Source organism: Solanum stenotomum, chromosome 12 (assembly GCF_019186545.1).
Source record: "Solanum stenotomum isolate F172 chromosome 12, ASM1918654v1, whole genome shotgun sequence".
Taxonomy (NCBI): Eukaryota; Viridiplantae; Streptophyta; class Magnoliopsida; order Solanales; family Solanaceae; genus Solanum; species Solanum stenotomum.
In genome coordinates this window covers 48,291,882-48,299,019 of record NC_064293.1, presented here as the reverse complement: position 1 = coordinate 48,299,019, position 7,138 = coordinate 48,291,882, and the positions used below count along the sequence as shown (strand labels likewise).

The following is a 7,138-nucleotide window of genomic DNA, read 5'->3' as shown; positions in this document are numbered from 1 at the left end:
TTTTTTTTTTTTTTAACTTCAGATCCTTGGAAGTTTAAATTTTCTTATCCAAAATGTGTACTCAATAGAGTTCAAATTATGTATGTCTTTATATATGTTTTTATTTTAGATGCAATGACTATTAGAGTAATTTCGATTGAGTATTTCCTCTTTTTCAAATCAAATTTGTAAACATAATTAAGGGAAACTTCATCATTAATTTTTATCCAAATAAAAAAGTTTAGCCTCTAATATAATGGATTCCTCTAAGTTGTCTTTTACAAGTTTGACCTGTAAAATAATGATACACAAAATTGGACCTTAAACCTGAAAAGCCTCATACATTTCAATATTTCATCGACCCAATGGATTTACAATCTCAGAGAAAATGGCAACGTTGTTAACTTTGGCACTCCTACTGACCGACATGGATATACCATTGATTGTCAGTTTTCTTTCAACTTCACTTATCTCATCTTCATTCGTCCTTACATTAGCATCACCATTAATAATCAATGGAAAAGAAGGGTATACGTATCCATCCACCTCATTATCTGCACCCTCTTGGAGCTGTAATGCAAATTCTAAACTTCTTACAACATCACCCATTGATGGCCTTTCGACCCCTTGTGCCCTCAAACAATGATATGCCAACTCTGCAAACTTCCTTAAGCATTCTGGGGCTATTTCTTTTTTCACAACTCCTACAAGCCCATTCTGCCAAATTCACTTGCCCACTTGGCAAGTTTGGATTTATTGCTGGCCTACCACATAGCGCTTCAAACAGAACCACCCCAAAAGAATAAACATCTGATTTTACTGTCAATCGTTGGCGCTTGTAGTATTCAGGATCTACGTACCCAAAACTTCCTTTCACTGCAGTGCTAACATGGGTAGTATCTGTCCCACCTACTTTGGACAACCCAAAATCAGACACCTTGGCAACCCATTTATCATCCAATAGGATGTTAGTTGACTTGACATCACGGTGAATGATCGTATGTTTGATACCTATAGCAACAAAATCAACTTTCATCAAGTAATTTACTCAAAATTAAACAAATTGGATTGTAAATTGGTTGTTGGCTTGACATAAAACCAAAAATGATCCATCAAACTATTGAATCAAAACATGTCGAACAAACAAATCCAATTTGGGAGGTTGAGTCGTGTTCTGCAAATTGTATTTGACCCGTTATTTGATCTATTCTGACCCAATAATTTTTTACCAAACAAAAAACATATATCGCGCTCACCCAGCTGAAGGAAGGGAGTGAGATAGGCAAGAGGAGTTAGATCATGATATGTTTATTACTTTATTGATTAGTTACCTGAATGGAGGTAATATAATCCTTTAGCTGCACCAATACAAATGTCAAGGCGTTTCTTCCATGGAAGAGGAGTATTCTCAGTGTTGTACAAGTGATCACGGAGGGTTCCATTAGCCATGTAATCATAAACCAAGATCAACTCATTCTCATCATCACAATAACCAATTAAGGACACTAGATGTTGATGCCTTAAGCTTTGATGATAACATCTTAATCTCTGTTTGGAACTCGCAAACCCCTTGATTTGATGAAGGATTTGATCTCTTGACTGCAACTGTGATTGTACCATTGTCGAGGAACCCTTTATAAACATTACCAAAACCTCCATATCCAATCACGAATTTTTCATCAGAGAAAGGAAAAGACAAATCTACCCTTTGAGGATGAGGACGAAGAGCAGCTTCATGTTAGATATATATAAAATAATATAATATGTATGTAGTAATAAAGTAAAGTAAAAAAGGTAAGAAAACTACTGTGATAACTTTGAACACAATAATGGGCCCTACATTTATAAAAGTCCGTGTGTTTTGTTTTACTCTTCCAATGTGTGGATAGCCACGTGGCCTTAAGAATATGCTAGAATTTGGGTGATTTTTGTGGAATTTCAATTTAAGCTGTACATTTTGCTTATTTACGGATTTGCCCTTGGTCGTCATTGCTCTTCACTCTTCTAAATATTAAATATATAAATAAGCTTGATGTGAGATACATTTATTACATATTTGTTTTTTACAAAATTAGAACAATTAAGAACATAATATATATATATCTTAAAGAGCTAAGGATAGATCTTAAAGGTGGAAGTACCTTACATTTTGAGTTGTACCTTAACTTGAACACCTAAACCTGAAAAGCCTAGTACATTTTATCTAGCCAATGGATTGACAATATCAGAGAAAATGGCAACGTTGTTCAATTTGGCACTCCTACTGACCGACATGGATATACCATGGCTTGTCAATTTTCTTTCAACTTCACTTAAATCTGAGGAAATTTCATCTTCATTCGTAGCATCACCATTAATAATCAATGGAAAAGAAGGGCCTATGTACTCATAACCTCTATTATCAGCTGCATCTTGAAGCTTTAATACAAATTCTAAATTCCAGACAACATCACCCATTGATGGCCTTCGGACCCCTTCATCCCTCAAGCAATTATATGCTGCTTCTGCAAACTTGTTTAAGCACTCTGGCGCAATTTGACCTTCCAAATTTGGATCAATTATTTGTTCAACATTTCCTTTTTTACAATACCTACAAGCCCAATAAGCCAAATTCACTTGCCCTTGAGGCATGCTAGGAATTAATGCTGGCCTACCACACAACACTTCGAATAACACCACCCCAAAAGAATACACATCAGATTTCTCCGTTAATTGTTGTCGCTTATAGTATTCAGGATCTACATACCCAAAGCTTCCTTTCACAGCAGTCGTAACATGGGTATTTCCTGACCCACCAAATGGACAGATTTTGGATAATCCAAAATCTGAAACCTTAGCAACCCATTTATCATCCAATAAAATGTTGGTTGACTTCACATCACGATGAATAATGGTATGCTTTGTACCTGTGAAATTAAATTTTACTGGCTAAGCACTTACATAAAAATATACGAATTTACAGCGTATATAATTAATTAACTGAATACCTGTATGGAGATAATACAATCCTTTTGCTGCGCCAATGCAAATCTCAACACGTTTCTTCCATGGAAGGGGAGCATTATCAGTACTGTACAAGTGATCACGAAGAGTTCCATGGGCCATGTAATCATAAACCAATATCATTTCATTGTTATCATCACAATAACCAATTAAGGACACCAGATGCACATGCCTTAGCTTTGATAACATGTGAATCTCTGTTTCGAACTCACGGACTCCTTGCTTTGATGAAGGATTCAATCTCTTGACTGCAACTATGGTTTCACCGTTGTCTATGTACCCTTTGTACACATTACCGAAACCTCCATAACCAATCAGAAAATTTTCATCAAAATTGCACGTTGCGATTTTTATCTCTTCTAGTAAAAAGTGTCGGCACAGATCGGATGGTAGTGATGATGAGGCTGATGACTTGGGAACACTTGTACCAGAATCTCTTCCCCCATTTCGTCGTCGGGAAATTAAGAAAACAGCAATACCGCTAGTCACACCTACGATGACAGCAAGAATGATATGCCATGATATTCTTTTCTTCTTCTTCTTGTTTGGTGGTGAGTTAATAATCCTAGGTTCAGCAGCGAACAATTGAGGATTCGGCACAGAGAGGTTTCCATTTGAGTCGCTCAACTTGAAAATTTCTAAGCCATTTAAGATTGCATTTTGATACGCAGAATTCATTTCCGGGTTAGGACGTAATATAAGCGTCACGTCTTGCTTGCTTCGTCCACCATCTTCATTTCTAACATTAACCACGTAGTCTTTGTACACCGGCACTCTCCAGCCTCCACTCCATTGTATTACATCAGCCTCTGTCTCTGCTGTTTGGTTTCCGATAAAAATGGAAAAACTTCTGTAGTTTATTTTTTGAACTTCCCGCTGAATCTCACAAAAATGGAGCCTGAAAAGATAATAGAAGCCAGAGTTTAGAGGGAATTCCCAATCCAGGCTCGGGCTGTAATTGGCCATAATCCTAGAGGTTGTGTAAACTATGGTTGGCGCAGAATAAGCCGGGGTTTCAGAAGTGTAAGTGATGCTGACATCAAAATGAGGAGTTTGATAGCCATATCCAACAACAAATGCATCATCTGAATCCCATACACGATACATCCCTGTATCCTCTGTGCTACCAACTAAATTGCCTCCCACGTTCAGCCTGTACAAAGTTTCAAGAGCAGTGCTGTTATTGATGTTATATGGAATAGTATGCCCAGCCAATTTTACGTCTCCATGGATGTAAAGATCAGTTGGCATAGAAAGTATCTCAATCCCATTAACAAAAGCATAAGAGTTTGGTGAAGGAGAAAAGGTTAATTTGAGTATCTGAGTTTCATCAACATTGATGACATATTCTTTTTGAACTTGTTTACTACTACTTGCGGAGACTGTGAGGAAAGCACTGAAGTTACTCAAGAGGGTTAAATGATTAGCTGTGACAGAGAAAAAAGATTCAGCTTTGTTGAAGCCGGAGTAATTGGCAGGGTAGAAATAGAGACGGAGGAATATTGTGCCAGGGGTAGCACGGAAAGTGTAGGTGAATTGAGATCTCATAATACGAGCACCAGTCGTATAAGGAACTCTATTGATCGAAGGATCTTGTTCAGAAGCTGTGGCTGTTGTGGATATGCTTGAAAAGTTGGAAGGTAAGAAATTTGGAAAGTGAGTATCAGTATCCCATCGACGGTCAGTTTCATCGGTGGTGCCTGATTGTGCGCCACAGTTAAGCAAGACAAAGACAGTGGCGTTATACGGTGGCGGCGTGGTAGAAATAGTGGCCGTTATGAGTCGTGAGAACAGAAAGGAAATTAGAGCAATGGCTAACATGGCGTTGTGTTGAAAAACTATGTACGTGCTATTTGTTGTGCAGATATTTATATAGTAGTTGTTCGACGATCAAGTCATTTCTAATTTTCTGTATTAAAAACTAACATCATTTTGTTCAAGTTTTGTACAAAAAAATAAATAAATACGGAAATAACTTATTATAAGTGCACCAAATAAATAAAAATCAGTGAGGCAAGAGTTGACTTCATCGAAGAATATAAGTGAATTTACTATTAGGATTATTGCACTAACGAAGGGGACCATATATGTACCCAAGAAAATACACAAAGAAATATAAATGGTAGAGGAAAACTTGTTAATTGGGGGTGTATATCTTTTTCTTGTAGGCCATGGATGCTGCCTTTCATTTTCATAATCTTTGTTATGTTCCGCTCAATAATTCCACACGAACAATACCCCACATAGAGACATACTTGAATGGAAAAGTTTTGGGCCATTTTCTTTTGAATTTGGATGATTCATTGTTAAATTGACCAAAGATTTTTCAACATTAGCGGAAAATGAGGAGCAAAAGGCAACCTCTTAGGAGTTGGGAGCACTGTACTTGTCAACTTTTTTAGTTTATAGATCCCTTAAAAAATTATGTATTTTGACTATAATAACCTTATAATTAAAGTTACATTTAAGGAAAAACTTCAGAATATGGCAAACATCCATATATATTCAAGAAAAATAGCTATGTTTTATTTTTTTCATGTTATATGGATATAATTAGACTATAAATAGCAAAGTGAATTATATACAAATAAATAATTTTTTTTATATTTTTAATATAATAAATAAATATTAAATAGGAAAGTAATTATTGAATGCCTAGTTAATTATGACAGACACATTTATGATCTTTTCCCATGTTTACCATCATCAAATTTTTCTCTTTCATCAATATTCATACATCACATATTTTCTGATTTTTTCCTCCAAATTCATTCAAATTCAAGATCCTTTACATCACTGCAGGGGCGATTTTTGTGATTTTGTATCCATCAGGTATCTTCTAATTGCATATTTATCTCGTTTTTATGAGCATTATATATCTACACATCTACACTTTCTACTATTTACATAGGGTTTTGATTCAAGAATTTGTTTATCCATTTCAGTGGCTGAAATTGATACTCCGAGGAGGGTTACTAGAGGTATACATTTATTTGACAAATTGTTGGATGAACTATCTGCTTTTGATTTGTGTATTACTCAACAACAAGCCAAAAATCCAGGCTCTATTGCTACAATGGAGAAAGAAAGAAGAACAAAAAAGGTTAATGACCATATATCCTTAAATCTACTTGAAGAAATCGAGCATGCAAAATTAGTAAAGAGGAAAAAGGGTTCAAAAGTGAAAACTAATCTTGAAAAAAGGAGAAAAGTCAACAATATTGATTCAAGTGGGTGCTGAAAAAGAACAGTCGAGCAGGAACAAGAGGAAAATGAAATTGAGATTTGTATGCTTTATTTTTTTTAGTTTAATGTCATTTACTTATCTATCTCAACACATGTATTGTGTGCCATTGTCCGCTTGTATTGAAATTGTCAGAAAATTTGATTTCATATATATGTATATAGTTGTTAAAAAATGAGTACAAGAAGAACGTGAACAAAAAAGAGTTTGAGGGTTCTTTGATTGTCAATTTTGTATATACTAGAATACTTATATACATAGACATTTGTATTATTATATAACCACAAGTTGAACTGTTGATCTGTGAATACAATTATATTTGAATATATAAGTACTCTGTCAAATTTAAAAAGTTGATTAAAGGAATTCAAGTATAGTTGGATACATCAATACTATATTGTTGGCCTTTTCAAAATTTTATTTACAAGAATACTTATACAGTTTGATACCCACAAATTGTATCTTTTTTGCTCGTTTGTCTAATGTATCTATACTTATACAGTTTGATACCCACAAATTGTATCTTTTTTGCTCGTTTGTCTAATGTATCCATATTTTTGCTTAACAACAGTGTTGAAATGTATCCATATTTATATACATAGATACTTGTATTGTTATATAAGCACAAGTTGAAATGTTGATTTGTGAATACAATTATATCTAGATAGATAAGTGCTATATCCAAGATAAAAAATTGATTAGAGAATACAAGTATAGTTTTATCCAAAGTATTCATTTTTGTGTTTAACAACAATGTATTCATTGTATTCTATATTGGTGTACTCATTTTTTGTTTAACAACTGGTGTATCTATTGCCATGTAGTTCACCTATTCAAAATCGAAATACTTAACCTTCATTCACAAATTCAACAATTTGCTTACATACAATAACTTGAATTAACAAAAAAAAA

At 34.5% G+C, this 7,138-nt stretch overlaps 1 pseudogene; it reads right to left on the bottom strand.

The window, feature by feature from the left end:
- Positions 1–333: 333 nt before the first annotated feature.
- The window catches only part of LOC125847492 (receptor-like protein kinase FERONIA), a 53,132-nt pseudogene continuing 46,327 nt past the window's right edge, over positions 334–7,138 (bottom strand).